Below are 19,243 nucleotides of genomic sequence, written 5' to 3' on the forward strand. Positions count from 1 at the left end.
CAAAATATCAAGCAACCCTACAAGCATAAGGGAGTGAAGGTAAGTAACTACAGATAATTATAGGCGAGGAAGGACATCAAAAAGTCTATGCGGAATGCGATGTTATAAGCTCGCGGCTTTACAAGAGTCAGAAGGTCTTCCTTAAAGTACTACAATGTAAGACTAGCTGTCAAGACGCAATTTTCTCTCTGTTTGGGTATCATGATGGCACCTAGTCTTAGGAACTACGTAAGCCTAACATTAATTGAATAACAACATTATTCAAATAATATCTAATAATTTAAATAGAAATCTCTTAAAATTTACAATTCCCAAAACCGGTAGTCCAAGTCATAAGCTCTACAGAGTGTTTGCAAGAAAACTTCTAAATACAACTGTCAAAAAATAAGAATAACAGTGCAAAACGAAAACTTGAAGGTGACTATGAAGCCTGCGAATGCAGCAACATGTTTACCTTGAGTCTCCACAGCAATGACCCGCACAACTACTAAAGAAAAAATACCTGGATCTGCACAAAAATGTGCAGAAGTGTAGAATGAGCATACCACAGCGTTGCCCAATAAGTATCAAGAGTAACCTCGGTGGAGTAGTGACGAGGAACAGTCAAGACACCCGCTGGTCTAATAAATTGAACAGGTATAAGTATATGAACAACAGAAATATGATATCTACATAAAGACTATGTAATATGGCTCACAATACAGTAATGGCAATGAGAAAGGAAACATCAAGTATCAGCGGAATACCATGAAAATGACACAGAAAAGTGAATGAAACACAACCTAAATCCGGAATCACAAATACAACAAGGACAAGTAATAACTCAGCAACTACAACCGCTTTCACATCATGTTTTAGCCAACAAACTCCACGAGGTACCGAACCTCGGACAAATCACAACTCACGGGTCTCAATACCTAAACCCTAACACTTGGCATCTTGTGCCCTCATAATACCTCATAACCGCACTGACGACTCACGTGCCAATAGAGCCATTCTCGCGTAGAAGGCAAGTAAACAAGGGTGAGCATCTATGCTCAACAATATCAAGAACACCTCTTATCCGATAAGAGTACTTAACTACGTTTATGCTTGTGCAAGTGTCCTAACATAGTCCATACGAGGAAATAAGCATAAGGAAAAACAACGATCAACACGTAGAATATTTTCTCACAGCTTTCACAAGATAAAGCTCACACAGGTAAGTGTACCACAACACAAATATCAACAGGAATACCCCCAGTCCATCACAAATCATCACAAATCAATTCCTGACACATCCCACCTTGTCTCGCCACGTGTGCAATAGTAAAGTAAATGCCCGCCTTGTCTCGCCACACGTGCATAACAATGTTCCCACCTTGTCTCGCCACATGCGCACCCCCCCCCCACACACACACACACACATATATATATATATATATATATATATATATATATATATATATATATATATATATATATATCTCCCGCCTTGTCACGTCGCATGTGCAAATATAAATAGTAACAATAGCACGACAGAAACCTCGTGCAACCCCATAACAACAACCGCACGGCAGAAACCTCTTGCATCATAATAATAACAACCGCACGGCATAAACCTCGTGCATCACCACAATAAGTACAACAACAACAATGGTAATAATACAAAGTATGACAAGTAAATCAACTCAAGAACTTTAAATCATAAGAAACGGTAGAACCAATTCACAAGGAATAACCACAGTAAAGAATGCTAGGCATAAAGAGATCAGCTCAACAAGGGAAAACTAATATGTAGCAACGATCCCACAATATACATTTCAACAATATGGAAGCTAACATGAGTTAAATAATTCCAAATAAAACAAGTTGACTAAGATATAGGATATCTAAACTTCTCTTAAGCTTGATAACTTACAAAGGATATTCAACAATTCAATTAAGGATAAGCAGCGTAAAGATAATCATAACCTTAATTAAGACTAAAAAATTATAGGATGAGATAATAATGATTCCAAATAAAGATAACCAGATATGAAAAGATGGCATGGCAATAGAAGAGGTAAAATCTCCAGTTGAGTCAAATAAGAGTCAAATAGGCAATAAGAGTGAATTCTGAAGCAATTAATTCAAATAAAAGCATGTAGACATGAAACTAGTAAATAGGAACTTAATCATATCAAGAACGACTTCATACTCAGTGACTATAAGGACCTAAGAACCCTAAAAGGCCAACTTTCCACAAATAAGTCCGAGTACACACTCGTCACCTCGCGTACATGGACTACAATCAACATAGAAGACTCAAATCCTAAGGGGAAATCCCCCACACAAGGTTAGGCAAGATACTTACCTCAAAGAAGACAGACCGATAATAAAAAATGGACTTTTCGGGTGAAATGACCTCCAGACGGCTAAAATCTAACCAAAATAAATTCAAAACACAAATAAAACTCATAAGGAAATATTCCAGACCATAAAGTCTCAATCTTTATCAAAATCTAAAAATTGGCCCAAAAGTTGACCCCCGGGTCCGCATCTCGGAACCCGACAAATTTCACAAAACCCGAACACCCATTCCGATATGAGTTCAACCATACTAAAATTATCAAATTCCGATACCAATTCGTCCCTCAAATCGTTATTTTTCATTTTGAAAATTTTCTTCAAAAAACCAACATTTTCCTCAACTCAAAACACAATTTAAATGATACAAAATGATGAACAAATCATGGAATATATTAAATACTAGGTGAAGAACACTTACCCAATCGAATTACTTGAAAAACCCACCAAGAATCGCTCAAAATCGAGATCTACAAGTCAAAATATGGTGAAAATGGCCTAACCCCCGATTTGAAAAACTTATATTCTGCCCATATGACTATTCATCGCGATCTTGGAGATTGGGTCGCGATCGCGAATAAGAGAATTGAGGCTGCCAAGAAAGACCCTTCGCGATCGTGAGTGAAGGGACATGGACGCGATGAACAATGGGCAGGAGCTTATGCGAACGCGAGGCAAATGATGCGAACGCGAAGAAGAAATAGTCAACATCCCTCAGCTCCAAATTTCTACTACGCGAACGCGAAGGTGGAGCTGCGAACGCGAAGAAGAGAAGGGTAGACTTATGCGATCGCGGATAGAAGCTCGCGAATGCGAAGAAGAAATATTCCATCCTCTAAAATTACTCTTCGCGAAAGCGAAGGAAGGGACGCGAACGGGATTAAGGAAACCAGATGACAGAAATAGCAGTTCAAAAATAGAAGGAAATGGCCTATAGCCCATCTGAAACACACCTGAGGCCCACGGGACCCCGTCTAAACACACAAACAAGTTCCATAACCTAACACGGACTCGTTTGAGGTCTCAAGTTACATCAAATAATGTTGAAACTATGAATCGCACCACGAATCAAAGTTATGAACTTTTAAAACTTCCAACTTCAAAAACTCGTGCCGAAAAATATCAAACCAACTCGAAATGAAGTCAAATTTTGCAGGAAGTCCCAAATAACATAAAGGAGTTGTTCCAACTCTCGGAATCGCATTCCGACCCCGATATCACAAACTCCACTTCCGGTCCAAATCTCTAAAAATTCGACTTTTGTCATTTCAAGCCTAAATGAGCTACCGACCTCCGAAACACAATCTGGACACGCCTCTATGTCCAAAATCACTCAACAGAGCTAACGGAACCGACAGAACTCCATTCCGGAGTCGTCTTCACACAGTTCCGACTATGGTCTAAATCCTAAGGCTTAAGCTAATGTTTTAGGGACTATGTGTCCTAAATCACTCCGAATCATCTTGTAACTCTATTCAACCAAGCACGCAGGTCAATACACATAATACGAAGCTGCTCAGGGCCTTATGCCACCAGATGAGACTTAAATTCTCAAAACGACCGGCCGGGTCGTTACACTAGCTGAGGAAATAAGGAAGAAGGCTTCAACCTAAGCTCAGTGGCCTAAAGAGGAAATGGTTTGTATGCACTCCATAAGAAAGTGGCACCTACCGTGACTAATGAACAAGAAGTTAGTAATATTCGAGACCATATGAGTTGCCCAAACACTCCGGCATGCGTGGGAACTAAGATAAGCTAAGAATGCACGCAACAAGGGGGATAAAAAATTAGGAAAAGTAATTGCTTACGTTTAAAGAAAGCTCAGATGGAACGAAAAGAATTATTCGATCAATGATCCAGAGTTAGTTACGTTATGAATGCACTTAATATTTCAGAGTATTATCCATGCAGCATGTATATTGACATTAATACAGCCGTAGAAAGACTCCGATATAAGTTAAAAGAAAGAATTGAGCCCAAGGCATAGACAAAGGATTGAATTGTTAGAAGATTGTATCATGGATATTCGCCCATGAAAGGCTAAAGTGATAACTAATACTTGGAGCCACAGATCGAAAGATAGCTTAAGCTTATATGAAGGCTGATTAGAAGGAAGAGGAAACTAAAGAGTTACATCAACCAAGTAAATCAGGAGTCTGATTATTGGACCCAGAAAATTATAGAAATTGTGATTGAGAACATTGCAGGATCACCCTTAATATCAGAGGTACAAGAGATATAGTACAATAACCATATTATATAACGGCTCTACAAGAAACCCAGTTAGAAGAGTACCAGCCTCATAAGAAGTCAGTATGAAGTTCCCATCAAATTGTGTATGCACCAGAGGTGTAAGTATTATAATAGAGCTTCAAGTTGTGGATGTAAATCATACCTATGCATATGGGAAGTTATGAAAGAGATAGAAGACGTGATGCGATATTTAAAGCAAGTAAGGTAAAGGTGAACAACATACGAGATAGTCAAGTGTAGAAGGTTGTGAATAATCCTTACTTCGGATAAAAGGCTAGAAGCATTGGGATTCAGTATCCAGGAAAGATAGCGGTGGCATGCCTTCCAGCCTATGGTTTCTAGGTATCGAGAAGCCTGATTAAGAGAGTAAAGAAGAGTTAGAGACGATGTGATATCTCCCTTGATGATCCATAATAACACGAGGAAATCTATGGTGCAAGTAAGTTGAAGGGAGGTTCCGAGTAGTATAAATAGATATGTATAGGTCGCAAGCAAAAGTATTATAAAATGACAAGGTTTAGCAAGACAGGAGTAAGGATAAGAAAGGGCGAGTGAGAAGGTGATGAGAATAGATAAGTCCTTAGGATTAAGCATATGAAAACAAGAGAGTTGATAGTTTCTCTAAGTTATAGAAAGCCCAGTATAGCCTGAATGAACTCGAGGGAGTCTAAGACTAGTAGCATTAAAAGAGATGGAATGCTGCCCTGGTAGTAGAATGAAGGTGTAATTGTTATAGATGAAGGATGACGTGTAGGCCTTCGATTGTCCACGTAAGGTAAATCACATTGGGATGCTACGAAATACAATTATGGAAATATAGCATTGTATCTCCCCCAGGTTGATCAGGAAAGTCACTTCACATGATCCTTAATGCAACGTGAGCCCTAGAGATTACGTAAGAGGTTTCAAGTTATCAGTGGTAGAGTTAGATCAATATTGAAGTGAATCAACAATGGATGGACAAAAGTCACAAAGTATGAGATGAGATTAGGCCGTTATTCTTAAATAGTAACGAGGAAGCATTATATGACTTAGATTTATACATATGGGATAAGCAACGTAAGTAACCTGGAGTTCAGTAGCAGACCTCAGTAACGATAAATCGAAGTAAGAGTTATGGTATAGTATGACCTACCTAGATGCAGTAAAGTCATACAAATGGATAACTGGGTCTATGAAATAAGATATAACAATATTCGTAAGTTCAACAACGTATCGAGCGAAAGAAAACTTAATTGTACTTATAAATGCCCAAAGAGACATATTTTCAAGCTCTGTATATGCTTATAAAGTGACGCCTAGAGATTGGATAAAAGCTGGAGGAAAAAGGAGAAAAGAGTCGCATAAGCGCACTTACAAAGTTAGAGTCGTACAGGCTGCATGATAAAAGATAGCAACAGTTACAAGATTGGAATGATTCCAACCACGAGTCGTGGTGTGAGAAAGAGGACTGAAGAGGGGAATGCCCTGGCGTTTGGGATTCATTCAGAGAACACTTGCCTAAATGGCAAGAAGAGTATTAAAGTATTCGCAAGAGCTATGGGTTATGAGAATGATTAGTGCATCAGTCAACATTCGAGGACGAATGTTCCAAAGGAGGGGATGATGTTACACCCCATATTTCCGTACGTGAAAGTACGCCATACATAAATTGATGAAAGATCGGAAATGAGATGTTACATCCCGCATTTTTTGTACGTTAAAGTTTCGTCATAAGTTAATTGACGTAAGTTCGGAAATGAGATTATTTTGAGATTATAAGCAGTATACTATTTCAAACAAGTGATGAGTAAATTCGTGAAGGTGAGAGGGTAAGCAAATAGAAGAAAATGAATTTCGTCGAAGTTTGACATTTTAGGACAAAATACGGCCCGAACTAAAATACCTGGTATTTATGGACTAGTATAGTAACATACAAGGTACCACATGGCCATGATAGTGAGGTGTATAAAGTGTATTAAAAGTGCTTAGTATTTTATGTAATTTGAGATAATTCTTATTATGTGAATAATTGGTTATTTATTGGTTAGTTACTGGGGGGTTAACAAATTAATTAAGGAATTAAGTGGGTAATATTGGATAAGGACTAACCCCTTAACGTGTCAGCTCACAAAGTCATGACTCTTAAATCATTCTTCAAGGTGGCATTTTACGAGATTTGGGTGGCCAACTAAGCCACAAATGTATGGCCCACTCCTAAGGGTTAAGAAAACCTTTCTAATTCATTTTTTGAATCTCTACAATGACAAGGAAGCTTCAGCAACTCATTCAAAATATTATCAACGTGACTTTGCTGCCAAAATTCATACAAGACCACATAATACAATAGTAACGTGAGCTACTTCAACAATTCATGCGAGATTGTGTTTTAACAAAGGAAAGCCATTGTAAGTCTTAGGAACGTGAGGGTCATATATCAAAATGTGAGATTTGGCAATTATAAGGGACTATGGTGCAATCTTTCTCAAGAATATCATACAGATATTTTTCCCTACTTCGATCTGTCGTTACGTATTGTCGCAATTAATGGGTTTTAAAGGGATTGTAAAGAGAATCGGCTCAGGTATGTTAAGGCTATCCCTTCTTTCTTTTGGCATAATCCAAATGATACAAATGAAACTAGCAAAATACGCAACTTTCATAAGTGACTTTATTCATAAAAATATTAGGGGTGTCTATATTCTTGATTCCCTATGTAAATTATTATTATATCTTCTGTTCATGGGTCTCAAAAAAATACGTATTTGATAAAGTTTATCCGAAAGGCATATTGATTTTTATGACATTCCGAGAAATCTTACTAATGTATTTCTTATGCATTTCATGCATTTATATATGTACATTGACCCATGACCAGATGGCATTATATACGTGTATATTATATGCATATAGTATATGGTAAAAGGTTATGGCGTTATATACGCACTACCACCTGATCAGCTGGTATACGTTGATGATTTTGCCCACAGTGGCCGAGATGATATGATGGAATGCCCTCAGAGGCTTGATGATGTTATGTACACCTACACCTATGCATGGCACGGCATTTATATGCACGTGCATAGTATTAAGAATGTTTCAGAATTTACAAAGTTATATAGTCTTACAGGTGGAAATCTTTATTCTATGTTTCATCTATGTCTCTTATGTATTGATCTTCATGCCTTACATACTCGGTACATTATTTGTATTGACGTTTCATTTTCCTGGGGACGCTTCGTTTCATGCCCACAGGTCCCGATAGATAGGTTGAGAGTCCTCCAAGTAGGCTATCAGCTCAGCGGAAGATATTGGTGTGCTCCATTTGCTCCGGAGTTGCTTATTTTGTTAGTATGATTTAGTCAAGTATTGATTGCTATGTCGGGGCCCTGTCCCGGCCTTATGACGTTTATGTATTCTTAGAGGCTTGTAAACATATGTCATGTATATGAAAGATTGTATGGCCTTGTGGGCCTATGTTCAGTGTATGAGTGATCATGTTGTCCTTAAAGGCCTGTACGTCATATGTATAAGTGAGTATATTAGGTTGGGTTGTTCTATGTCGGGCATTTCCTCATATTTACTCTAGTTATTTCATGACGCCCCTTCTGGCCCACTTAACTGATAACATCAAGGATAAGGATGGAGTTTTGGAAGCTCCAAGGCCATTTATAAGATCTCAAGCTAAAGAGTTGCACTCTAAGGTTGCTGGACTTCAATGAAAAATAAAGAAGCTTTTAATTGTAGAGGAAGAGCTCAAGCCCAAAGTAGATGAATTATCCAAGTTTTACAATTATTTGGTGATCCAAATTGAAGTCCAAGAGGAGGAAAATTGGGCCACCAAATCAGCTCTTGAAGTCCACCAAAGGGGCTCACTTTAGAAAGGAAAGATTTCCCTCCAAAAGGAAGTCAAAGTTGCACCGTAGAGGGGATGGCCCATTTTAAGTCCTTGAAAGGATTGGAGACAATGCTTATAAGCTGGACCTACCTGGTGAGTTCCAAGTAAGTGCTACATTCAATGTTGCTGACTTGTCTTTGTTTGATGTAGGATCGAATTCGGGGATGAATTCTTTTCAACAAGAGGGGAATGATAGCATCAAGGACAAGGATGGAGTTTTGGAAGCTCCAAGGCCATTTACAAGATCTCAAGCTAAAGAGTTGCGCTCTAAGGTTGCTGGAATTCAATGGCAAATAAAGAAGCACTACCTAATGATGGCATAATTGGGGTAGTTAGTAGGATTATGACTATCAATTTGGGAAGCAATAATGAAGAACAAAGGGAGAATATATTCCATACTAGGTATGGGATAAAGGGAAAAACTTGTTCTACGATCATTGATAGTGGTAGTTGTGCTAATGTGGAGAGTTCATACTTTGTGGAAAAATTGGGACTTACATGCATGTAACACCCTACTCCCTATAGAATGCAATGGTTAAATGATAGTAGTGAACCAAAGGTAAACAAACAATGCATGATTTCATTCAATGTTGGTAGATATGAGGATGATATTCTTTGTGACATAGTCCCTATGCAAGCTTGTCATATCTTACTGGGTCGTCCTTGGCAGTATGATAGGAATGTTTTTTATGATGGAAGGAAGAATAGATATTCTCTTGAGCTAAATGGCAGGAAATTTACTCTTGCACCTTTATCTCCTTCTCAAGTGTTTGCAGATCAAAAGAGATTAAGGGAAACAATGAGAAAACCAAAGGGAGAGATAAAAAGTGAGCTTGAGGAAAAAGAAAAGAAAGGAGGCCAAGAGTTGGAAAAAAAGAGAGATGGCCCAGAGAAAGAGAGAGAGAGGGCAACAATTTGAGAGAAGAGATAAAAAGGGGCTTGAATGAAAAAATAGAAAGTCTTGGTGAGAGGAAAGAGGCTAAGGAAATAAAAAAAGAGAGCTTTTATATAAAAGCCAAAGATTGTTTAAATGCAAGAAAAGAGGGGTTGCCCATAACACTACTTACTTACAAAGAAGTTTTGATTAATTCTGAGTTACTAACTTCTTCTTTGCCAAGTAGTATTTCTTCTCTTTTGCAAGATTTTGAAGATGTCTTTCCTGAAGATATTCCTAATGGATTGCCACCTTTACGTGGCATTGAGCATCAAATTGATTTTCTGCCTGGATAACAAATCCCCAATAGGTCTGCTTATAGGAGTAATCCAGAAGAGACAAAAGAGCTTCAAAGGCAAGTTGAGGAGCTGCTTGAGAAAGGCTTTGTGAGAGAGAGCATGAGCCCTTGCTCTGTTCCCGTCCTATTGGTACCCAAAAAGGATGGAACTTGGAGGATGTGCGTGGATTGTAGAGCAATCAACAAGATAACGGTAGAGTATCGCCATCCTATTCCTCATCTTGATGACATGTTGGATCAATTACATGGATCCAAAATTTTTTCTAAAATTGATCTAAAAAGTGGTTACCATCAGATTCGAATGAATCCTGGAGATGAATGAAAAATTTCTTTTAAGACCAAATATGGGCTTTATGAGTGGTTAGTTATGCCTTTTGGCTTGACGAATGCACCTAGCACTTTCATGAGATTAATGAATCATATCTTTAAAGATTTTCATGGAAAATTTGTTGTGGTGTACTTCGCTGATATCTTGATCTTTTCTAACACTTTAGAAGAGCATGTAGAACACCTAAAACAAGTTTTTAAAGTTCTTAGAAAGCAATACTTATTTGCTAATCTTAAAAAGTTTACTTTTTATGTGGATCCTGTGATTTTATTGGATTTTGTAGTTAGTTCTAAAGGAGTTGAGGTGGATGAAGAGGAAATTGAGGCAATAAAAGAATGGCCAACACCTAAGAGTATAACTAAATTTGGGAGTTTTCATGGACTTGCTAGTTTTTATAGGAGGTTTGTGAGAGACTTTAGCACCATTGCTTCTCCTTTAACTGAAGTTATTAAAAAGGATAATATTTTTACATGGGGAAAAGAACAAGATGATGCTTTTAACTTGTTGAAAGTAAAGTTATGTTCTGCTCCATTGTTACAATTGCCTGATTTTTCTAAATCTTTCGAAATTGAATGTGATGCTTCTGGCAAAGGAATAGGTGCTGTTTTGATGCAAGATTCTAAACTTATTGCCTACTTTAGTGAGAAGTTGAGTGGAGCCATATGGAATTATTCGATCAACAATCCAAAGTTAGTTACGTTATGAACGCACTTAAGATTTCGGAGTATTATCCGTGCAGCATATATGTTGATAATCATACAACCGTAGAAGACTCCGGTATAAGTTAAAAGAAAGAATTGAGTCCAGGTCATAGACAAAGGATTGAATTGTTAAAAGATTATTTCATGGATATTCCATAGTGCCACTGAAAGGCTAAAGTAATAGCTAATACCAAAAGTCATAGATCGGAAGATAGCTTAAGCCTACATAAAGGTTGATCTAAAGGAAGAGGAAACTAAAGAGTTACATCAACAAACTAAATCAGGAGTCTGATTATTAGACCCGGAAAATTACAGGAATCATGATTGAGAACATAGCAGAATCACTTATAATATCAGAGGTACAAGAGAGATAGTACAATAGTCATATTCTATAATGGATCTATGATAAAGCCATATGGGAGAGTACCAGTCTCATAAGAAGTCAGTATAAAGCTCCCACCGGATTGTGTATGCACCAGAGGTGCAAGTATTATAATAGAGCTTCAAGTTGGGAGTGTGAATCATACCTATGTGGAATGGAGGTTATGAAATGAATAGAAGATATGGTGTGAGATTTTAAGGTAAGTAAGGTAATGGTGACCAACGTACGAGATACTCAAGTGCAGAAGGTTGTGAATAGTCCATACTTCGGATAGAAGGCTAGAAGCGCGGGGATTCAATATCCAGGAATGATAGCGGCGTCGTCAGTAGCACGTCTTCCAGCCTATGGTTTCTAGGTATCGAGAAGCCTGATTAAGAGAGGAAAGAAGAGTTAGAGATGATGTGATGTCTCTCTTGATGTTCCTGAATGACATAAGGAAATCTATGATGCAAGCAAGTTGAAAGGTTGCGAGTAAGATAAATAGATATGTGTAGGGCGCAAGCTATTGTATGGTAAAGCGACAAGGTTCTAGAAGCCAAGAGTAAGGATAAGAAAGGGCGAGTGAGAAGGTGACGAGAATGGATAAGTCCTCAAGATTAAGTCCATGAAACTAATAGAGCTAATAGTTTCTCTAAGTTATAGAAAGCTCAGTGTAGCCTGAACGAACTCAAAGGAGTCTAAGACTAGTAGCATTTAGAAGAGATGGAACGCTACGCTGATAGTAGAATAAGGGTGTGTAATTGTGATAAATAAAGGATGACGTTTGGGCCTTCGATTGAGTAATGATTTGAAGAAAAAAATAAAAAAAGAGGGGATTTCATGGATGGTACAGGATTAAAATACCCACGTAATGTCAATCACATTGGGATGCTATGAAATACAGTTATGGAAGTATAGTATTGCCCCCAGGAGCAGTCTAATTATTTCATATGTTCCCCGATGAGATGTGAGCCCTAGCAACAATGTATTACGTAAGAAGTTTCAAGTCTTCAGTGGTAGATTGTAGATCAACATTGAAGTGAATCAACAATGGATGGATAAAAGTTGCAAAGTATGAGATGAGATTAGGCCATTAGTCTTAAGATGAACAGTAATGAAGAAGCGTTAAAGGACTTAGTTTTATACATATAGGATAAGCAACGAGAATAACCCGGAGTTTGGTAGCAGACCTCAGTAACGGTAAATCGAAGTAAGAGTCATGGTATAGTATGACCTACCTAGAAGCAGTAAAGTCATGCTGTAGAGAACCAAGTCTTTGAAATAAGATATAGCAATATTCGTAAGTTCGACAAAGTACCGAGCGAAGAACTTTAGTATACTTATACATGCCCAGAGGGACATGTTGTCAAGTTCTGTATATGTTTATAAAGTGAGGCCTAGAGATTGGCTAAAAGTCGGAGGGAAAGGGAGAAAAGAGTTGCATAGGTGCACTTACAAGGTTAGAATCATACAGGCTGCATGACAGAAGGTAACAATAGTTACGAGATTGGAAGGATTCCGACCACAAATCATGGTGTGAGAAAGAGGACTAAAGGGGGGAATGCCCTAACCTTTGGATTTATTTACAAAACAGTTGCCTAGATGGCAAGGAGAGTACTAAAGTATCCGCAAGAGCTATAGGTTATGCTAAAGATAAGTGCATCAGTCAACATTCGAGGACGAATATTCCAAAGGGGGATGATGTTACACCCCATGTTTTCGTATGTGATAGTACGCCATAAGTAAATTGATGGAATCTCGGAAATGCAATGTTTCATCCCGCATTTTCATATGTTAAAGTTTCATCGTAAGTTAATTGACGTAAGCTCGGGGATGAGATTATTTTTGAAATTATAAGTATTATGATATTTCAAACAAGTTCTTGAAGGTGAGAGGGTAAGCAAATCAAAGAAAATGAGTTTCGTTGAAGGTTGTCATTTTGAGCTAAAATACGGTCCAAGCTATAATACCCCGTATTTATGGACTAATGCCATACACGGTACCACATGACCGTGATAGTAGGGTACATAAAGTGTGTAAAAAGTAAGTAGTATTTTAAGTAATTTGAAATAATTCTTAATTATTTGGGTAATTGGTTAATTATTGGATTAGTGGGAAATTACCAAGTTAATTAAGAAATTGGTAATTAATTAAGCCATTTTGGATAAACTCTTGAACCCCAACGTGGCTACAAGATGTAGTCAATCAAATGACTCTTAAATTATGTTGCAGGGTGGCATAATTTGGACATTCTTTGGCAAGTCATCTGTATCAAGTAGGGCCCACAAAAGCCAACACTTTTAAGAGATTTACCTTATTAAGGTATGATTCTAAGTGTGCCAAGAGACGGATGAAGCTTCAATACAGATTTGCAATAAAGTTATACTGTGTAATCGCATCGAGATTTGCAATTCTAAGAGAGCACGGTACAATCTTTGTCATGCTCTAAAACCGAGGAGCATGACCGGCACTCAACCGAGTGAACCTAACCGAGCAAGCCTCTTAGATTCCTTCTACCCAAACTCATTCATGAATAAAGAGAATATATGTTTTCCTTAATTAAACAATAAAGTGGTCATGTCTGCAATTACCAATTTCTTACCATAAGCTTCACCATTTTTAAAGTCTCAAATGGACAAGTAATACAACCACAACATAGCATAGTTTGTCTTTTTCAGCACCAATACACAACCCAAACTATCTCTACGGAGCCTCTATAGATAAAGAAGAGTACAATGATAATGCCGGCAACAAGGCCCCGACTATACCTCAAGCAGAATACACAAAGTATAAAAGATTCATGACACCAGAATTAAGTGGGGCTCACCAAGTCAGCTGGGAAGAAGGTGCACTGCTATCACTGACCAATATCTCCTGTTGTAAAACCACTTACATCCATTGAAAGATGCAGCGCCCCCGGCAAAAGGGACGTTAATACTGTCGAATAGCACTAGTATGTATAACTAAACACCCTCTCAATAGAATAACAAATAACACAAATAAGATTTTCATAATATCAATGAAAGCCTTAATTAACATCAAACCTCAATTTAGGATCAAGACAGTGTTCAAATTAATTTCCATATCTCACATTGGGAGATATTTAGTATCAATTTACCATTGCCCACAATACCAGTACCACCGTATTACCAGTACGGAGTCCGATCACAACTCGATCGGCTAGGCTATCCATTAGGGACATCGACCACAATCATAATTTCAACTACAATTTCCAGCACAATCACCACCATGTGTGCGGCATAGTGTCCGATCATGACCCGATGAGACATCAACCTTTTTATATCAATCGTCGCATTTTATAATACTTTCACATCTTTTTATTTCATTGGCACTAGTGGCCATAATTATAAGATCATTCTTGGCATGTTGGCCATATTCAGTATTTCATGCTCACCTTATCAATTTCAAATATCATCTTCATCATCAACAAGAAACAAAATTCAAATCAAAGTGTGTAGTACACATGTGAGCAATTTAGAGTCTAATGCACATAGAGATATTTCACAAAATTTAGCATAATAGCATTTATTTGAACTTGACTTAAAGTCGAAACATTATTAATGTACAACCCATATTTTAACACATCCTCAATTGGTAACATAATATGAATAGAGCATTCGGGATGCTTGTTGAACATATATCTTTCAACCCAATCTTACTCTGAATAGCCAATTTCATAATGAATCACTCGGGACTTACATAAGTTACATGAATATTGTGGGATTCAATTCTAAGAGAAGAGTTTAGCCAACACACCTCAATTGAGCTTCCTAAAATTCTAAAACATTCCGGAATTCTTAGCAACTTTAATCTATTTTAGAAATATAACAAATTGAATCAAAATTAGGAAGATGATCATGGTTCTAGCTCATTTGAGCATTTTATCAAACACTAGGTGTGCACAAGGTTTCAAGGTCCTTTTATGGAGGATTCCATTATCCCACAACCCAATCTTTACCATGCTTAGTTCAACAATCTTCCTACACCCCTTGATATCATATGCATGTAAAATAATCAACTCTCATGCCCAATATTTATCTTGCTAATAAACCATTTTCAGATAATTTCAAAATTAGGGTTTAGGGTGTAAATTCTTACCTCTAAGATGAAGACCTAGTGAGCTTTCCTTCTTAATCTTCCAAAACTTGAGCAAGAATTGAAGAACAATTATTGAAGAACACCTTCTCACTCTAGGGCACTCTCTCTCACTCTAAAATGTCAGATTATATATCAAAAATGGCCCAAAATGTGTATTTGACGAAGTAGGGTCAGGTTTTAAAAACCCAAAAATGAAGCTCCGAAACAGGTTCAGCGGTCGCATATGCGACCGCATAATGGTTATGCGGACCGTATATCGGTCACATAATTGGTGTCCAAAATGACAAAAAATCTGCCTGAGTTTACGGTCACTATGCGGTCCGCATAACTGTTATGCGGTCGCATATGCGACCGCTGAAGCTGTTATGTAGTCGCATAGTGCACCACATAACAGTTATGCGGTCTCATAGTCTTCCAACTGACCCAATTAACTGCCTCACTCTGTGGTCATTATGCGGTCCGCAGAGTGATTCTGCGGTCACATAGTGGACCGCAGAAATGCACTTTTCCGCCAAATATTTTCCTTTACTTTTCGGTACATTGTTCAACCCAAAAGGTCTGAGCCGCGGCGAGCTTGCAAAACATTATTTTCTTTTGCAAAAATTTTACGGGGCCTTACAATATTTCTCAAGAATATCATACGGATTCTCCCCTACTTCGATCCGCCGTTACGTGTTTCGTCGCAATTTACGAGCAAAATACGCAACTTCCATAAATGACTCTATTCATAGAAATGCTAAAGATGCTTATGTTCTTGATTCCCCATGTGTCCTATTATTCTATCATCTGTTCATGGGTCTCAGAAAATACGTAAGTTGATAAAGTTTATTTCATGTCATTGATCAGAGGCATAATGGTCTTATGACATTCCGAGAGATTTTATTGACGTACTTCTCATGCATTGCATAATTGACTCATGACCATATGGCGTTATATACGCATATATTATATGTATATGGGATATGAAAAAAGGTTATAGCGTTATATACGCACCACCACCTGATCAGCCGGTATACGTTGATGATTTTTCCACAGTGGCCGAGATGATCTGATGGGATGCCCTAAGAGGCTTGATGATGTTATGAACGCATATACCTATGCATGGTATGACATTTATACGCATATGCATGACATTATAAATATGAAATGATTCGCAGAGTTATTCGGGCTTACATGTTGAGTCTTTTACTCAATGCTTCTCTTATGCCTATTACTTACTAATTTTCATTCCTTAGATACTCGGTACATTATTTGTACTGACGTCCCTTTTGCCTGGGGACACTGTGTTTTATGATCGCAGGTCCCATTAGACAGGTTGAGAGTCCTCCAAGTAGGCTATCAGCTCATTGGAAGGTGTTAGTGTTACACCCCATGTTTTCATACGTGGAAATATGCCACAAGAAAATTGATATAAGCTCGGAAATGAGATGTTACATCCCGCATTTTCGTATGTTAAAGTTTCGTCGTAAGTTAATCGACGCAAGCTCTGGAATGAGATTATTTTGAGATTATTAGTATTATGCTATTTCAAGCAAGTGATAAGTAAATTTATGAAGGTGAAAGAGTAAGCAAATCGAAGAAAATGAATTTCGGCGAAGTTTGACATTTTGAGATAAAATACGGTCCAAGCTATAATACCCCGTATTTATGGACTAGTGCCATACAAGGTACCACATGACCATGATAGTAAGGTGTATAAAGTGTGTTAAAAGTGAGTTATATTTTAAGTAATTCGAGATAATTCTTAATTATGTGGATAATTGATTAATGGTGGGGATAATTGTGGTATTAAGTAGGATTAAGTGGATAAGAATTTTTTTGGGGCTGCCACATGGCATTAAGCCAAGCCAAAGTGGCACCAATTTATGATGAGTCAAAAGACATAAGTTTCCTTGATTACATGTAAGAGTCCTTTGGATAACTACCTTGGTTGGTTTCTTATTTGGGAATGTAATTTAGAGAATAGGACGAGCAACGTTGCTTGTATGGTTTCTTATTTGATAATAGGACCAGCCCGTATGTAATTTAGAGTACTTTGGTTTCTTATTTGATAACATTTCTTGCAAAGACCAGAAACGTTGGATACTCTGATGGATGGAATTCTCTTTCTCAATGGGAATTCTTATGAACCCTTATAATGCTACAGTAGCTAAAAATACGATTCTAAGAGAGCACCGTACAATCTTTCTCAAGAATATCATACGGATTTTTCACTATTTCGATCTGCCGTTACGTGTTTTGTCACAATTGACATGTATTAGAAGGATTGTCAAGAGAATCGGCTCAAGTATGTTAAGGCTATCCCTTCTTTCTTTTGGCATGATCAATACGGTACAAACAAAACGAGCAAATGCACGACTTTCATAAATGACTCTATTCATAGAAGTACTAGAAGTGCCTATGTTCTAGATTCCCCGTGTGTCCTATTTTTTTATCATTTGTTCATGGGTCTCAGAAAATACGTAAACTGATAAAGTTTATTTCATGATATTAATCAAAGGTATATTGATCTTATGACATTCTGAGAAATCTTATTAACGTATTTCATATACATTTCATTCATTTATACATGTACATTGACCCATGATCAGATGGCATTATATACGTGTATATTATATGTATATGAGATATGGGAAAAGGTTACGGTGTTATATACGCACCACCACCTGATCAGCTGGTATACATTGATGATTTGCCCACAGTGGCCGAGATGATATGATGGGATGCCCTCAAAGGCTTGCTGATGTTATGTACGCATATATCTATGCATGGTATCACATTTATACGCATATGCATGGCATTGTAAACATTATTGATTCTCAAAGTTATTTAGATTTACACGTTGAGTCTTTTATTCCATGTTTCTCATGTCTATTATTTACTTATTTGCATTCCTTACATACTCGGTACATTATTTGTACTGACATCCCTTTTGCTTGGGGATGCTGCGTTTCATGCCCGCAGGTCCCAATAGATAGGTCGAGAGTCCTCCAAGTAGGCTATCAGCTCAGCAGAAGATGTTGGTGCCCTCCATTTACTCCGGAATTGCCTATTTTGTTAGTATGCATTGGACAAGTATTGATTGGTATGTCGGGGCCCTGTCTCGGCCTTATGACGTTTATGTCTTCTTAGAGGCTTGTAGACATATGTCATGTATATGAAAGATTGTATGACCTTGTCGGCCTATGTTTTAAGAGTACAAATGATCATGTAGGCCTTATAGGCCCGTATGTCACATGCATAAATTTCAATATCATGTTGGGTCGTCATACGAAATATACATTACGTTGGTACTCGATTGAGTAAGGTACCGGATGCCCATTGCGGCCCATCAGTTTGGGTCATGACAGTTGGTGCGCTCCATTGGCTCCGGAGTTGCTATTTGGTCAGTATGATTAGGACATGTGTTGATTAGTATGGCGGGGCTCTATCCCGACCTTTATGATATTTATGTACTCTTAGAGGCTTGTAGATAGATGTCATGTATATGAAAAAATTTATGGCCTTATCGGCCTATGTTCAGTGTACGAGTAATCATTTTGGCCTTATAGGCCCGTATGTCACATGTATAAGTTTTTATATTAGATTGGGTCGTCTTATATTGAGTATTCCCTTATGTTTATTCTGGTTAGCTCATGACGGCCAGTTTGGCCCATTTGCCAATGATAGTACGATAAGAAGGATATGTAATGTTGGTACTCAGTTGAGTAAGGCACCGAGTGCCCGTCGTGCCCCATCGGTTTGGGTTGAAAGGTAGGATACATTTAGATATAAAAGTGGCTACATCTCCCTAAACACTTTTAATATATACAATTAACAATTCAAAACCCCACGCTTATGTCAAACCATAACCCCACCTTCACATCAATATACGTCAACTGCCAAATTCTTTAAGCACAAATACATCAAGAGTTACCACTATCGAGGAATATTTTTTCACAACAATACAACTATTTTTATTTTTCTTTTCTTTTCTAATTCAAGTGGCTCTTGCTTTTTTCAACGCAGTGCACCTTTCTCCTTATTTCATTAGTTCCACTCAAA

The 19,243-nt window shown here is 37.7% G+C and overlaps 1 long non-coding RNA gene across 1 annotated transcript; it reads right to left on the bottom strand.

Annotated features, from left to right (window-relative positions):
- Positions 1–316: 316 nt before the first annotated feature.
- On the bottom strand, positions 317–3,192 carry LOC138905574 (uncharacterized). The gene is made up of 3 exons (XR_011413567.1): positions 2,750–3,192; positions 2,336–2,403; positions 317–620 (listed from the first exon to the last, which is right to left on the bottom strand). It is a non-coding gene; the product is annotated as an uncharacterized lncRNA (long non-coding RNA).
- Positions 3,193–19,243: the final 16,051 nt, after the last annotated feature.

Source organism: Nicotiana tomentosiformis, chromosome 2 (assembly GCF_000390325.3).
Source record: "Nicotiana tomentosiformis chromosome 2, ASM39032v3, whole genome shotgun sequence".
Lineage (NCBI taxonomy): Eukaryota > Viridiplantae > Streptophyta > Magnoliopsida > Solanales > Solanaceae > Nicotiana > Nicotiana tomentosiformis.